Raw genomic sequence first — 17,456 nt, 5'->3', positions numbered from 1 at the left:
ACAGAGGTAAAAGGGCTTACTGTATCAAATGGTATCTGTGTAAAGGCATGTATCAAAAATATTATAGCAAATTAATATAATCAAATGAACAAATTAATCAACAATGATAATATAATAAAGGAATGTATATACTTAATATACAAAACCCGTAACCATTATAAATAAGATGTATCCCTAGCATAAAAATAGGGGGTAACATCCATGAGATCAATATCTATAATCATCTGTGAGTGTCCCTAGCAAAAAAAAAATAAGGGGCACCCACTACACCATCATAAAAGCAGCTAAGACACAAGGTGAATGTAAATGAACAAGGCAGAATAGACGAACTTTTGTGTGAGGCAGGTAGAAAGGAGGACTGAATCTTCTACTACAGATTAGCTAGAGTCAGGAAACTATGTTACCCGCTGCTACTGCTGAAAATTTCAGAGCTTCCAAGGACTTAAGGTAATGACGTTTGAACACTGTCGGCGATTTCCATCCGGTATACTTTTTCAACTCATCGAAGTTCATATGTTGGAATAATTAATTGAGGTGGCTACTGCCCTGACATCATGTGCTTTCGGGAAAGAGTCAGGATTGGCTTGCTTAATAAAGTACAGGATTTGTTGCCTGATGCCTTTAATGGATAAAGTTCCACCTTTTTCCCTCTTAAAGAGGGGACCCGATGAGGATGAGGAGGTCCTGGACAGAAGAGGCTCGTAAGTTGAAACTGGGCAAAGAGATACATCTTGTGGAAGGGGTAGTACCTTCCAAGGTTCCCACCTCATCAAAGGATCTTCATTCTTTGCTAAAAAGCTACGTTCCGGAGAAGTAGGACTTCCCCTGTGGGAAGGAATTGAATATGATCCGGATCTCTGGATAAAGCCGACAGTTCTGAAATTCTTGCTCCTGAAGCTAAGCTTAATAAAATAGGTTTTTCTTAAGAGCATTATAAACGAGCATGTGTCATTATTGGTTTCTGAAGCCAGTTTTAGAACATCGTTTAAGAACCATGAAACTGACGTAGGCCTTACAGAAGGTCTAAGTCTAGCACATGCCTTAGGAATAGACGAGAAGTAGGAATCCGTCAAGTCTATGTTGAACCCAAATTGAAATATCTTTTTCAAGGCTGACTTGTTTGTCGTAATCGTGCTAGCTGCTAACCTTTTTCAAATAAGGATCTGAAAAAGGATATAGCTGAATTAACTGTCATGATTCTAATATCCGATTCTCTCAGGAAGATTGCTAACTTTTTGACAGCGCATCATACTGTCTCAAGTTGAATCCCTTTTATCGGATTCCAAGAAGAGAATATTTCGAGGTCAATATTCGCATCTCTTTTTGCCGCAAACTTCATGAAATCCATAAAGTTAGGGTTTTGAGAATCCTGAGGAAGCGAACACAGTCCTTTTCGTTTGTACTGACTGGGAGAGCCTGGGATTGGGGATCCGAAGAGGACGAAGGCCCAGTTCCAGAATTAGGGGATACAATTGCTCTTCGGCCAGTCTGGGGCTACTAGAGCCACTTGACCCTTGAATGTCCTGAGTTTGTTTAAAACTTTCATGAGAAGATTCACTGGAGGGAAGACATAAATCTTCTTCCAGTTGTTCCAGTCTAGAGCCAGGGCGTCCGTGGCATAGGCCAGAGGGTCCAGGTTGGGGGCTACATAACACGGCAGTTTTTGGTGGTTCGCTTGAGATGCGAAGAGATCCACCTGTATTCCCTGGAACTCTTTGAAGGATCCATTGGAACGAACGGTTTGTCCATGACCATTCCGACTCTAGGGGCACTGATCGGGATAGCGCGTCTGCTATGACGTTTCTCACTCCAGCTATGTGAGTGGAGGAGAGATGCCAACTGAACTTGTCTGCCAGGGAGAAGATGGCTACCATGACATGATTTAGATGACGTGACTTGGAGCCTCCTGTTTATACAATGTACTACCACTGCGCTGTCCAGGACTAGCTTTTATGTGGGAGTACTTTGGTGGGTGCGCAACCTTTTTAGAGTCAAGAACACTGCCATTGCCTCCAGTACGTTTATATGGAACTGACGGAACTGAGGTGACCAAGTTCCTTGAACCTTTTTGACCTGGGATACCCTCCCCAACCGCTTAAGGACGCGTCTGTGTGGATGGTGATCCCTGGTGGAGGGAACTGAAGGGGTACTGACACTGACAAATTCTTGACTTTCGCCCACGGCCGAAGTCGATTCTTTAGAATCCAGAGGGACTGAGGATGATTTGTCCCTGGACCTGACATTTGCTCGTGAGCGCCAGATTCGGGTTAGGTCTTTCAGTTTGGCTTTCATTAAGACGTTCGTCACTGATGCAAACTGGAGAGAACCCAGGATCCTTTCCTGAGTCCTCCTTGACGCCAGTTTGTGACTTAGAAATTGCTTGACTGACTTCGCTATTTCTTTCCTTTTGGTTGATGGAATCGACAGAGTATGGGAGGATAGATTCCATTGAATGCCCAGCCACTGAAAGTTTGACTCTGGAGTGAGTCTTGACTTGGTCCTGTTTTATCTTGAAGCCTAGATATTCCAGGAACTGAAATCACTTTCAGTGTAGCTCTGTGCATTCTCGACTGTTGAAGCCCAGATCACCAATCGTCGAGATACGCTACTACCATAATCCCTGTTTTGTCCTGAGTTGTTGGCACTCCACGCTTACCGCTAGCTTCGTGAACACCTGGGTGCCACGTTTGAGTCCGAAGGGAACTACCTTGAAGGAGAATGTCTGTCTCCTAACTTGAAACCCAGATACGGACGGAAGTGTCTTGCAATAGGGATATGATAGTAGGCGTCTGTAAGATCGATAGAGGTGGTGACGGCCCCACGGGGAAGTAAGGTCCGCACCTGCGAGATCGTGAGCAATCTTGAACTTGTCGCAGCGGATGGCTAAGTTTAAGCGGGACAAGTCTAAGATTACCCTTCTTTTTTGTGAGCCTTTCTTTGGCACGCTGAACAACGCGACCTTGAAATTTTAATCTCTTGACTCTCGCTATAGCTCCTTTCTGAAGGAGGTCCTCCGCGTACTCTGTCAATTCCTTGGAAGGAAGTTTGACGGAAAGGTCTGGATGGAGGTGGTTCGTCAACCAGCTCCAACCCAGGCCTTTGTGACACTATGCTCTGAGCCCATTCGCTGAAGTTCCACCGGTGGCGAAAGTGAAACAGCCTCCCTCCTACCTGAAGTTCTTCATTGGTTCTGGTACCGCCTCGGCCTCCTCTGAAGTGCTTTCCCCTATTAAAGGGCCTCCCGATCCTCTCCCACGAAAGGAACGCTTACCTCTGCTCCCTTACCCTCCGAGCGGTCATACTTCTGTGAAGCTTGACTCTCGAAGGCTTGATTGTAAGCCGGAGAGATGGCGTAAGAGGTGGAGGGCTGAGGCTGAGGGGATATCACATAAATTGGCTGTGATTGAGCTTTAGAAGTGGAGGTTGGGCTGTTTGCACTAAAGGGCAACCGCTGGAACCTGCTGAGGAAAGCGTGGCTGCTTTTTTCTGGTAAGGTTGGAAAACGCTGGGTTTCCTCTGCCCCTTACCTTTAGCTGTTAGGTTCTTGCCTTCTCTTAGCCGTAAGGCCCCAACGGTCCTTAAGGCTCTGGTTCAGCCTCGTAGCCTCTGACTGGACTTCCTTCACCATAGCTTCTGGGAATAGATCTGCTCCCCAGATGTTAGACGAGAGTAACCTATTCGGCTCATGCCGAATGGTTGCCTCTTGTAGGACATGCTTCCTACAATTCGTTTCTAGCAGTGGCAAACTCAAACATATCTGACTGTACCGTTTGAGTCAGGGATTTGGTCATGAGCTTAAAAAGCGGTTCTGAGCCATAGGCTATGGTTGCTACCTCGGTCATAGCCATAGAGTTAATTGATCTGGCTAATCGCGATTTCGCGTCGAAATTCAGGCTGAATTCTGGCTTTAATCTGGGGAGCCTGGGTATCTTTTCACCAAACTGCTCCATAGCACAGTCCGGTTTGAGTTTGCCAGCTGAGAAGGTGTTCGGCAAGTCTTCCCACAATTCTCCGGCTGAGGGGAGTAACGGAGATGTGGGATCTGCTTCCTTCAATTGAGGTATGGGTTCCCCCTTCTGGGCCGCTGGGATGGTAGACCTCGCGATCTTTGTCAGGAACGGGAGCGGGGTACTCCTCATCCATTGTGAAAATGGTAAAGGGACTCTTAAAAGGTTGTATCTTGGTATTAGAACAATCCATGTCCTCTAAACACCTGAGCCATTCTCTCTGAGCCTGGTCTCGTGAATAGAGGACTGTCTCCTTTGGTACCCTATCATCCCGAACCATGGCTGAACGCTGTGAGCCTTGCGTAGCCCTATGAACGGAGGCTTGGAGGTCTTCCGTGTAGAACTCGAAGTCCTCTATCCTTCGAGTTCCAAATTCCGGTATAGAAATGAGACCGTCTTGGAAGGGGGCGTATGACGCTACTCTCCATGGGTTGTTCATCGAGAACGGAGGTAGCGAGTCATACGGAGGAAGCTGAGTTCCACTTGTATTGGAAAGTGGAGGAGAGGCTAGAGGGGCTTCTCTCAGTCCGGCTATAATGGAGTCTTGGGAAGTAATCCTATCCGACAATCGAGAGATCATTTGTTCCATGCTACTCTTTAGGGACCCAACCAGGTTGCCCACCTGTTGCAACAGCCAGCATTGGCGTCCAAAGCCCTGGGAGCTGCTGCGGAGGTGGAGGGGTGGCTCTGAATCGGAACCATGGGTAGCGGAACTGGTGACTCTGCCGGAGTACGAGATCTCTCTCTGGAGGATTTACTCCTTGAGGACTTAGAGCCGGAGCTAGAAGCTTTAGACCTGTCTGCTCCGGGATTCCCAGCTGGAGACTTACGCGAGGAGGATGAAGCCGAAGTCGTCTTCTTAGACGACGACGACGTCTTAGTCAAGGATTTCACTGCTTGACCCTTGACCTTAGGTCTAACCGAAGCGTCAGGAGGAGTATACATTCATCACCTGTAAAGCCTTGGAAGGATGGAGAGGTTGCAGGAGTAGAAGAAACAGTTACGCCCAAGGGTGACCCTTGGGTGTCCCACCTTACCTATCCTCGACCAACAGGTCGTCTACACCTACCATATGGTTCCCACATTAATATCTAAAGTCGCGACGTCCCGTGGAGATATCCTGGTTCTTGGTCAGTTAATGAGGCAGCCAGCTGTTGTTGGATGAAGGCGATAGTCGGGGCCGCCTCTACTGGGTCGACGTATCCTGTCGCCTTGCCTCCGGGAAGATTAATACCGCCAACCGTTTCTCTAGAATGTAGGGCATACCCTTGGCGGCGTTCTTCCCAAAACCGCCGACCCACCCAGGCCCGCATGGGTTGCCAGTGCGGTATCCCTCACTGCCGGCGCCTGGAAGAAGAGGGCGTAGATTAGATTTAAGAATCACGGAAAACTAAAACTTAAAGTATAACTTAAAACTTAGATGCCTTAAGTTAAAAGTGAATGATGAAAACTTAAGCACTAAAACAGAAGCGGAGCAGCTACCGGGAGATGGAATACTTACCCCGTCTAAAAGCTGGCTCACCAGATCGTAACATATGGTACACGTCTCATGGTACCAGACCTGGATGTCCCCCGTGCGGAGTCGCGCATGGAGCATGGGTACCGGCAAACTTCGTGTCCACATGGGTCCTGAAGTGTGGCGGCGCATCCCGGATGCTCACAGTTGGTGGCCTGTAAGTGGGAAGACACATGAGTATCTTAAAGAATATCACTTACAGGCTAAAGGACAGAAGAACTCCGTTGCATGCCGGAGCTCGGAAAAAATTGGGCATAACCCCTCCCTGCTTCGCCTGATAGGCTATAATCCCGGAGAGATCCGTAAGACATGAAAGGGAGGGGGGGATGGTTTAAGGTACTTAGATAAACTTATAGTTAATCTAATAACACTTAAACCACCTAAAACTCAACGAACCGGACCAAGTCCATTGCGTAGCGGAGTGTAGTAACTCAGCAATACGGTAAGGTTAGCACGGGACCCACTGTATGTTCCGGTCCACTCTACTGGGTGGACTAACATCTTTTCCGCTGGATGCCAGGACTCCGGTCAGGAAAGGAGCCCTAGTAAGGTGGGAAAGAGCGAGAAGACATACAGGCTCGAGCTAGCACGGAGCGACAAGGTAGCAACGGATGGGGGGAAAGGCCAGTACCCCCCAACACGTTACCACCCCGGCCGGACCGAGAAGCCGGAGAGGTCGAGTCCAGTCTGGGTCTGTCCCGTCTCCCTAGCCCCTCCGCCTGGGGTGGGGGAGAGAGGGGGAGTCAGGCTCGGGTAATTGGTGGGAGCGAGCATGGGCATACCCGACCCACCCTCTCTCCCGACTCTATGGGAAGAGTAGCGGGAGTGGGGGGGGGAAGGTGACTGGGCAGGGCCGTCTGGCTGTCTCGTGATTCACGTAGTGACCACGAGGCGGTAAGGACCAAAATCAAGACAACTAAGCCTAGGGCAAATCAACTGATCAGAGAGATCTGGAAGCAACTGAACTGAAAAGCAGTAGCATATAGGCCCACTGGCCAAAACCAACTCGATCAGAGAGATGCTATAGGGAAGCAACCGAACTGATGAAGCGTAGTATAGGCTCAATGAGCCAGGACCTAGGCTAAGCCAGAACGCCTAACAACCTAACCAAAACAAAATACATAGTAATAATTAAATAAAAATAAAAGAAAGAAAGCAATATAGTAGGAGAAAAAATCCAGGAGTGTACGACTAACCGAAGGCAAGTCTACCACTCAAAGCTAGTCAGAGGCCGATACTAAGAGCCGGGACTAGGGTCTGGATAGAAGAAGCCTACATAAGGTAAAAGACATGCATGCATGACAAACCTGAGTAGACAGTACCCTAAGTAAAAACGGATAACTAATATAGAGCGTACATAGATAAGGGGATGTTCTAGTATGGGAGACCAAGAACGAACCCACACGAGGCAGAAAGGCCAACCTGCTGCCATGCTTCCGACCCAGAGTTTCGTATTTATACCTAAAAAACGGAAAATGCTGTCTCAGGGCCGGAAAAAACCAACTAACCATAAATACTGAGTACTTTAACTTAGCTGCTGCGATAGCTGCACGCTCCATTATAGATAAATCCAACGAAAGGGCACAAAAACACAGAGAGAAAAATAGCACGTGTGACCTCGTGTGCGCTAACTGAAAAGGATGGCCACCAGAGGCGCAGCAGTCGGCAGCATGGGATGGAGTAGTAGTAGTACGAGCTGCTCACTCTGTGGGGTTCGGCTCCCCTCATGGAGGGTTTTTGTAGTGGGAGATTTCTATTGGCATTTGGCTCGTGGTAGTGGTCTCACTCGCCTAGTGTTCATACCGACACCCTCTTGGAGGGTGAGCGAGTCAGTTATACTGACCTTTTTCTTTATTTTATTTATTCTCTGGTATGTGTTAGTACATTTACCCTAGAAATAATAGATTAAAGGATATTTCGCGCAGCGACACGAGCTGAGCCCAGAAATACCATTTTTATTTCAGTGTCTTACCAAGCAATTACATAGTTGATTCCACATTGAAGAGTGGACTGCACATGGGCAAACCCCACCAGTCTCCCTTGGACCTCTGGTATGTCTTCTCCCAGAGGTGGGGGAGCAGGACAGTGACCTTCGTCTACAAGAATGGGAGGGATGGATAGCCACCCCATCAGAATGCACTGCACTGTCACTTTGCACATTAAGATTAGCAATTACAGTTTTTCCGGAAGAGACTTAAATGATAGAGCTAATTCCATAACCATATTTGCAAGGGAATATGATATTGTTAAGATACAATAAAGTTTTGTACATACTTACCTGGCAGATATATATATAGCTGTATTTTCTGAAATCCGACAATTTTAAAAACTTCCGACACACGCAGTGGTCGGCCAGGTGGTTAGTACCCATTCCCGCCACTGGGAGGCGGGTATCAGGAACCATTCCCATTTTCTATTCATAATTTTTATTTCCACTGTCCCCTGAGGGGAGGTGGGTGGGTACTTGATTATATATATCTGCCAGGTAAGTATGAACAAACTTTATTGTATCATAACAATATCATTTTGTTCATGAAACTTACCTGTCAGATATATATATAGCTGAATCCCACCGTTGGAGGTGGGAAGGGACAGAATAGAAGGATTTTGGGAAACAAATGCATGCAGATGATTTACATCTTGGTTCCACCTCTTAGCATAGCTGGCTTTGTGGTTACTGCCACGAAAGTCTGCTTGTGCTACTAGAGTTGCCAGCGAGGTAGAGACCTATATAGCTGGTGCACTCCAGATGATCTGTCAACAGGGGCGAGACCCCGACGTGACTATGACCATATTGACCATACCATGAGGGCTAAGAAGTAAATATATATTATATCTATATATCACCACCTGACCAACCTAGCCAAAGTTAAGTGTTTTAAAACTAAGGCTTAAGAGTTAGAAGTCGCCATTGTCAGCGACTCAACAACTAAATTAAGAGCTCTTCCTAACCATTTTCTACAGGATAGGATGAGTGGTACTTCTTGCCCCAAGATTGTGTCTGCAGACACGTATGGCCCTAGCGAGCAGCAGATCTCATATGCCATCTTCACATCTCGAGGGAGTGTGAAGTGAACACAGAGTTGCTTCGCTAAAACATGGTACTCAGGATGTTGCTGAGTGCCATGCTCTGTTGAAATGCTTCCGAGGCCGCGCCCTCACCTCGTGAGCATTCAGATAAAAAGATTTCAAATCTTTGTGCAACACATAAAGAAGGAGCATTTTTGAAAGAACTCCTTAACACTAAAGCAGGGTGTTCTTCAAAAACAAAATGGGCAAGTCTGGTCTTTTTCGGAACACTGACAGATTGCCCAAATGACTTCGACTTTCTTGAGTCTTATGTAGATAAAACTTGAGAGACCCGACAGGGCACAGGACTCTCTCTGGCTCCTGCCCACTACTTGTGCCATCCTTGCTTCCAAGCTCCTGGCCCGAGGACAAAACGGTTTCCATTCTTAGGCCACAACGGAAGGCTTAGAGAGCACACCGCCTTGTGTTCTCTAAAGCCAAAACTTGTGACGATGGCTTAAAATCTCACTAACCCTGTCGTATCTAGGGTGGTTAGAAGAAGGCCTTCCTGATCACATGCAAGAAGTTAACAGGTAGGAGAGGTTCGAATGCTTTGACATCAAGAACTTCAGACTACATCTAAGTTTCATATTGAAAGCTTCGATCTGGACATGCACAGTCAGTCCGTCTGTACTAAAGTCAGGTGACCGACCAGTTGACCAGTCAGGACGAATCAAGGACAGCAAGGCTGTACCCTGAAGACATAAGGCACTATTCTTCGCTGAAGGATGAGTGCCTGGACTGCCTGGGCGATTCAATCTAAGCAAACCTTGGGAGTGTATCAACGCAACCCAACGTCGTCAGCGAATCAACTCCTGACTCGAGCTTCTGGTGCCAGGAGGAAGAAAGGAGCGAGGAGCAAAAAGGCGATTCAGTCCCGAAGGAAGGAATGCCTGACAGTCCAACCTGGTCTCATGTTACACGATCATCGGGGTGTATAAACGCAACCGACTCGTCAACAAGAAACTCAGGCTACTATATGTCGCCTGATCTCGCACGAGTGTCTGACTCCGAGAAAACAGGTGAGACAAAAAGTAGATAGTGAGCGAGTTTCGAGATTCCACAGAACTCAAAGATCGTGAAGGGCTTTGTTGTTTGACAGAAGCAAATCTCTGAGCCCAAAGGCCGTCAACAACATGTTTGCGTATTCTTTAAACAGTTGTGACTGCCAGCTTTTCCCATTCTTCAGGACGGAAAGGGAAGACGGGTAATCTTATTCCTGTCAACATCTCGTAGTCTGAATGTAGTCATACTCAGAGCGGAGAGGGTTATAGGAACCTTTCGAGTTAGAGTAGACCGACTCTTTCGGAAAAGGTCCTTGGAAAGTGAACTAGGAAGGACGTGACCTCTGTGAATCCAGGATCCTGAAGGCCAACATGGGGCGATCAGCGTCATTGTCGCTCCCTGTGACGTCATAAATCCTCTTATTACATTTCCTAAGCGATTGAAAAAGGGGAAAAGAGACTAAACATCCATCCCCGTTCAATATCATAGGATGGTGTTTAATGGTACCGATCCTGGATCGAGAATAAGGGAGCAGAGAAGAAGAAGCCTCTTCGTCCTCAACATATCGAAGAGAAGAATGAAAGGGCGTCCCTAAAGTCTTCACAACTCTCAACATACTTCTAAAGAAAGATTCCACTCGGAAGTCAGTAGTTGCTGCCGTCGATCGAGACGATTTGTACGGACTTTTGCAATCCTGTAACGAACCTCTAGAGGATCGTTACATTCTACGCCTGTTGTTATAATAGGCTCTTTCTCGTGAACTCGAACAGGGACCGAGAGAAGATACTTCTTAAGATATGAGAGAGCTGTGGAATATCAGAGTTGATCTGGACCACTGGTTCCAAAAACTCGTTTCGAGGACTGGAGGGACGACCGAATTGCTTCTACTTCTTTCAGATTAAGATCCAGGACATCTGAAACCCTATCCAGATGTCCAGCACCTTCTTTCTATCTCCTCAGGTGATAGACGCACTGAGAGATGTTCAGAATCATTCCTAGATCTTGAATAATATTTCGGTTTCCCGGTAGGAAAAAACTGTGGAGGTCTGAATTGCAGTCTATTCAGGGAAACAAACTTCTTCAGGAAGGAAATGGTCCCCAGCAAGCTCATCCATTCCCTCCCCGAGAATGCTTACTTCCCTAATAAGGCTGCGCTTTGCCTAAGCAGGAGAGCATATAAAAGTGCAATGTTGCGGTAGACTCGTAGTTCTATACCGTCGGTAACGAGCACCGAAAGGTATTGAGATATCTCTGTTGAACATAGTAAGGCAAAACGAATGCAATGTTTATTCATTCACGTAAGAAATCCCCTCAATCTTAGGCTAAAGTCCGTGATTGTAGGACAGAGATACAGTTAGTCACTCAATCCCGCAGGAGAGACGTAACCGCCGGCACAGAGATACGGTTAGTCAGTCAATCCCGCAGGAGAGAGAGACGTAACCTACCGCGCATGACAGCGCACAAGCTGCTACTGGCTCGGTTGGACTGGAGGACAGAAAGCAGCGGCTTACGAACGTCGTCTCTTAACTTTATGTCTGGGTTGCCAGCTACCCTATTCTACGAAGAAATAGGTCTGTTATTTTTTGAGCAGAAAGAGACTCTCAAGCTGGTATATTTAAGCGAAACAGAAAACGCTAAATATATAGATGCGTTTGTGTCGTCAGAACACTACCATACAACGGTAAAAGATAAATCGGAAACTCCTGGAAGCTGCAGGGAGTAACGATTAAATGTCCTTAAATAATAGGCAATAGCCTCCTCCGGTTGCCATCCGAAGAGGTAACTACAGCAAGTGTATATGAACTTGAACCAACCAGTAGTAAAAATAACGCAAGGCAAAATATGATATTATATTACAATAAAGTTTGTTCATACTTACCTGGCAGACATATATATAGCTGAATTCGGAAATACAGCTACATACATATCTGACAGGCAAGTTTCATGAACAAAACTTAGAGAATCGAAGCAGACAGCTCAAGCTTCTTATGTTACTGGACATAAGCGGTCATTGACGTAGTCTACAAGTCTATTTCTTGTGCGAGTCTGCGAATGATGAATGAGAGTCTTCCGAATCTGTCAATAAGCTATTATCCGCTTATTAATATAAAGTTAATGAGATGTTTGTCAATGAGACTAACCCATTTACGGGACAAAGAGATATTTTGTCAATGAGGGGATACCCACTTACTTGACAAAACGATAGTAAATATATTGTCAATGGGGGAAAATCACTGAATTGACAAAACGTAATCCAGGAAGTCGAGCATATTATTTTTTCCGATTCCCGTATCAATCGAGGAAGGGGGCAAGAATCCTGATAAGAGACTGGGCTTTCAGCAGGTAGGACCCCGATATTCAACTTCGGCAGCGTAGTCCTGAACTTAGGAACTAACAAAATCTATCATCTGAAAAGCCCTTTCAGATGGACTAAAAAGCTTGCAACTTAAATTTATTGGCAGTATGGCAAAGGAAGTCCTGTCTTGCGCTTTCCTGAAGAGCGTCCTCTTGATGAGTGCTTTTGCAAGAATCCTACCGAAAGTAGTCGAGCGTCATGACGTGTAGGACGTCGAGCTTTTACATAACCCGTAACTGCCTTATCACAAAGTCTTGACTGCGGTAGAGCAAACGAGATCTGCCCTTGAGCTTTCCTTAACTCCATCCACTTATGCGAAATGAAATTTTCATTATTAAATGAAGTTTTATTGTATACTTACCGAACCATTATCCGAGCCGTGATTTCCACGAGCGGAGGATACTAAATTCAAATTTAGCGCGTCGGCGTCGCCAACACTGGTGGTGATGACGTCATCTCCCTCCACTCGCGGGAGAACCAGGTACAACTGCCCAGGTGAATCCAATTCTTTCTGCCCGTCCGTCCACCTAAGGGGAGAGGTGGGTATAATCATAATTGTTCGGTAATTTATACAACATAAAACTTCATTTTAAAATGAAAATTGAAAATTTCATTTTTATTGTCAGTGTCTTACCGAACAATTATAGAGCTGATTACACATTTGGGAAGGTGGAATCAAGTGGATTGTTTTTTTCAGTGGACCACTAGGTATTTTTAAATGGTTACATTTATTGCAATACCGGTAAACACTCAAGGTGTCCTGTTGTACCTTACCTTGTAAGAGAGCTACAGCAGACTGTTACTGCCTCTGGTCGTGCTCTTCTTACTAATGTAGATGGAATTGGAATTTGACCAAAGTTAGCCTCTACAGGAGTGGAATCCTTCCGTAGTTCAAGCGAGTCAAGGCTGACTGACGGAGGATAGTAACAACAAAGATTGCCCTTGCCCTGGGCTAAGACCAGAAATTCAATCATACAAAACATTTGTCACCAACACCAGATTTAAAAACACATATACCCAACCATTGTAAAATCTGACCTAACAGACTGGTGAGTATCCCAGGTACTCAGTACCCCCAGCTTCCCTTGAACTCGACAAACCTATTCAAGGTGAAAAGTTAGCATAGAGGTGACGACCCCTGTGCCGTTTCTCCCAACACCATGCCAGAAACCGCCCACCGACCTAACGTTTTACAATTCTCAGAAACCGTTTCTATCTCTTTGAGATAATGACTCGCAAAAACCGATCGACTCCAGAACGTCCTCTGAAGAATCGAAGCTAAAGATAAATTCTTTCTGATGCTAAAGAAGTTGCCACTGCTCTAACCTCGTTGAGCTTTAACTCTCAGAACGGAAAGATTGTCGTTCTGGACTGCGAGTGAGCTTCCCTGATAAGCTCTCTAATAAAGAACGATATAGCATTCTTAGAAAGAGGACGAGAGGGAATTTTGAACCGGGTCCAGAGCTTAGAAGATTGTCCTCTAATACCCTTAGTGGCAAACAGATCACTGCTTAATAGCCCTGAACTGGACATAAGAGCCTTTCCTCCTCCTCATGTCCAAACAAATCAGATAAGTTCCTTACCACAAAACTCCTCGGCCAAGGATTAGAATGGATTCTCATTTTTGGCTAGAAAGGTCAAAGATACCGAAAATACAGCATTGCCTTGAGAGAAACCGACTCTTTTGTCTATAGCGTGCAATTCGCTGACACGCTTAGCAGAAGCTAGTGCAATAAGAAAGAGTGCCTTCTTAGTCAAGTTCCTGAGTGAAGCCGACTTCAAAGGCTCAAACGGTGGCCCCATGAGGAACTTAAGCACCACATCTAAGTTCCAAGCCACTGTATCTTGCGGGAGCTTAGTGGTTTCGAAAGACCTAATGAGGTCCGACAGATCTGAATTGGAGGAAATATCCAAACCTCGATGTCGAAAAACCGAAGAGAGCATGGCTCTATATCCTCTGATCGTCGAAGGAGCCACTTTCTTAGAGTTCCTAAGAAATAGAAGAAAATCTGCTATTTCTGTTAAAGAGGTCGCAGAAGTAGAGACTTTAGCACTTCTACACCACTCTCTGAAGATTCTCCACTTCCCTTGATAGAGTTTGTTAGAAGACTCTCTTCTACAACGAGCGATAGCTTCTGCAGCTCTTCTTGAAAATCCTTTCGCTCTGACAAGATTCCGGACAGTCTGAACCCTGTCAGAGCTAGAGCGGACAAGTTTTGGTGGAACCTCTTGAAGTGAGGTTGTTTGAGAAGCCACTTCTCTGGAGGAAGAAGTCTGGGGAAGTCTACTAACAACTGGAGAAGGTCCGGGGGTGACCACTCTTCCTGGGCCAAAAGGGAGCGATTAACGTTAGCGTTACATTGCTGTGCGACATGACTTGTTCAGCACCTCTCTTATTAGACCGAACGGAGGGAATGCATAAGCTTCCAGACCCGACCAATCCAACAGCATTGCGTCCACCGACCAAGCTAGAGGATCTGGGACTGGCGAACAAAAGAGAGGAAGACGGTTGTTCCTTGATGTCGCGAACAGGTCTATTGACGGTCGTCCCCAAGGCGCCAAAGTTTCTGACAAATCTTGTTGTCCAAAGTCCACTCCAGAGGTAACACTTGCTGTTGACCGACTTAACTCGTCCGCCAGGACGTTCATCTTTCCCGGAACAAATCTCGGGACTAGCTGAACCTTCGCTTCGTTTGACCACGGAGGAGATCCTTGGCTACTTCGTACAGAGAGAAGACTGAGTCCCCCCTGTTTCCGCACGTACGAGAGAGCCGTGGAGTTGTCGGAATTGCACTGCCACTACTCGACCTTCTTTTAATCTAAAGCTCCGAAACTGTCTGAAAAAAAGCCCCAAGAAAAATGCTAACAGTTTCCTTTACATTTATGTGGAACTTCTTCTCCTTCTCCGACCAAGCTCCTGAAGTCCGTTGATTTCCCAGTAGGGCTCCCCAACCTGTGTTCGATGCGTCGGAAAAGAACTGTAGGTTCGGGAGGATGGGTCGTAAATCTAACCCTTCTTCCAACCTTGCTCGAGAAGCCACCACCTTAGGTCCTCTTTTATTTGATCTGTGACAGGAAAGGGTATCGAGTCTGGTTGTGTCTTTCCTGCACCAAGAGGCTCTCAGGAAAACTGCAGAGGTCTCATGTGCAGTCTTCCCAACGTCACAAATTTCTCCACTGACGTCAATTTGCCAGGAGCCTCATCCACTGATTGGCAGAACTTACCTTTTTGTCCAAGAACTCCTGAACTGTCTCCAGACAGCCTTGAACCCTCTTCGGGGACAGAAAAGCCCGAAAAACACTTGAGCATTCAGAATCATCCCCAAATAAAGGATGCTCTGAGATGGAACCAACTGGGACTTCTGTTTGTTGACCAGAACTTCCTAACTTTTCTGGCAAGATCCAGAGTTGTTCCAAGGTCCTTCATGCACCGACTCTCTGATTCCGACCGGAGAAGAACCAATCGTCCAGATAGAGGGAGATTCTTACTCCTAATGTGCAGCCAGCTTCCTATCGGGGATAGAACCCTGGTGAAACTTGAGGAGCGGTTGCTAGTCCGAAGCAAAGCGCCCGAACTGAAACACCTTGCCTTCGAACATGAACCTCAGGTACTTCCAAGATTCGCGATGTATCGGAATGTGAAAATAAGCGTCTTGCATGTCCAGAGAGACCATCCAATCCCCTGTCTGATGGACTCCAGAACCGACCGAGTGGGCCTCCTATGAATTTTTGTTTTGGTTTCTTGACATGCAAGTTCAGGGGTGGGCGCTCACATCCAAAACCGGCCTCCAGCCCCTGATGACTTGGGCAACTACAAAAAGGCGATTGTAAAAGCCTGGAGGAAAATCCCCTTCTATCTGTTCTATCGCTTCTTTGAGAACAAGCGCTTCCACTTCTGCGGCTAGCGCCAGAAATTTGTCTGAGCCCGGAGAGTATGCCTGGAATGGAATTGGCACAGGTGAGAGAGAGGGAGGTGAAACGAGAGGGAATACGATAGCCGAACTTGAGTACTTGCACTACCCAGGCTTCTGCTCCTCTGTTTTCCCATTCCTCCCAAAACAGCGCCAGCCTGGCTCCCACTGGTGCATGAAGACCGGAGCTTTCATTTGGAAGGTTTGTTAACCTTGGCCGAGGCCTTAGACTGAGGTCGCAAATTCGACTTCGGCCGAAAGAAGCGCTGGGTTTTCTTCCCTCGAAAAGGCGCTTGGGTCAGAGGAGAAACCGAAGGAACAGTCTCCACAGGAGCTTTAGGTCCTCTTAGTAGACTGTGCCAGTAAATCCGAAGTAGATTTCTTATCTAGCGCAGACGAAATTGACAACACTACATCGTCTGGAAAGAGGTTATCTTTCACAAAAGGAGCAAACAAGAGAGCAGACTTCTGTTGGGACGTAACCCTTTTAGAAGCAAAGGAGCACCAAAGTTGCCTTTTCTTAAGGGTACCAAAGGCGCTGAGCGAAAGCTAACTGCAATCAATATCCATCCCTAATGGATTTGTCCGCGCACAGGACAGAACACCAATCCAATCCTCCGCTAACTCCTGAGAAAGAGAAGGACAGTCTTCGATCTTGGCCGCTAAAGCGCCAATAGTCCAATCAAGGAAGCTAAAGACTTCCAAAAGTTTAAATTGATTCTTTACAACGTGGTCCCAACTCAGGCGCTGTAAGAAAACTTTCGCTGCGGCGAAAGCAGATCTTCTAGAGGATCGATTAAACTGGAGAAGTCTCCCTGGGAGGAGGCAGAAACTCCCAGAAGGAGCTTCCCCAGTTACATAAAACCTATACCTCTTACGAAGCAACTTAGAGGGAGGGTAAGCAAAAAGAGCCTTCTAAGTCTCTTTTCATAGACATCCATTTCTCCGTCTCTTTCAACGAATGTCTAACCGCTTTAGATAGAACAAGTTTTGGGAGGAGAGGGGGGTCTGAAGTTTTTCCTCCTCATCAAAAAAGTCGAAGTTGGGGAGCGCGGGGCCGCTTTCTCAAAATAATCTGGATAAGATACCAGAAGAAATCTAAGGAGACGTGAATAACACGAGAGGTGATGTGAATCCTCCTCCTCTACTTCTTCTTCAATTCTCCGATACCGCCGAAGAAGTAGACGGAAACTACAACCGGATCTGAAGGTTCGAACCACCCTTGGACTCATTCATCCAGTTGGTTAACATCTCTAACTGCTTGCGCAAAGGCGCCAGAGACGAATCAAAAACAGTTAACGTAGGCTTGGAAGAGCCTAAATGTTCAGCAGGAGGCGGAAAAACTACTTGCGCCTCGCTCGGAGCCGCCGAAATTCGAGGCGAAACAGGCGCATCAGGCGTAACAGACGAAAAAGCGCCTAAAGAAACACCCTTAGAACTGCTAGCTACAGCGCTAAAACCACAATCTCTACTAGTAGATGGAGCCGAAAAAGGCACAGATGAGGCGACGAACGAGCCGCTAATGGTCGCGGCGCAAACCCTACTCTCAGTCTCCTTATACCTCCTTGACTGGAGGAGGCGAAGAATCGGCG

At 46.6% G+C, this 17,456-nt stretch overlaps 1 protein-coding gene across 1 annotated transcript in view; it reads right to left on the bottom strand.

Moving 5' to 3' along the window:
• The window catches only part of LOC135222816 (proton-coupled amino acid transporter-like protein CG1139), a 177,762-nt gene that overhangs the window by 135,484 nt on the left and 24,822 nt on the right, over positions 1-17,456 (bottom strand). The gene's annotated exons all lie outside the window — the stretch shown is intronic.

Source organism: Macrobrachium nipponense, chromosome 8 (assembly GCF_015104395.2).
Source record: "Macrobrachium nipponense isolate FS-2020 chromosome 8, ASM1510439v2, whole genome shotgun sequence".
NCBI classification, from domain to species: Eukaryota; Metazoa; Arthropoda; class Malacostraca; order Decapoda; family Palaemonidae; genus Macrobrachium; species Macrobrachium nipponense.
Note: the sequence above shows the minus strand (reverse complement) of the source record. Positions and strands in the feature narration are given on the sequence as shown.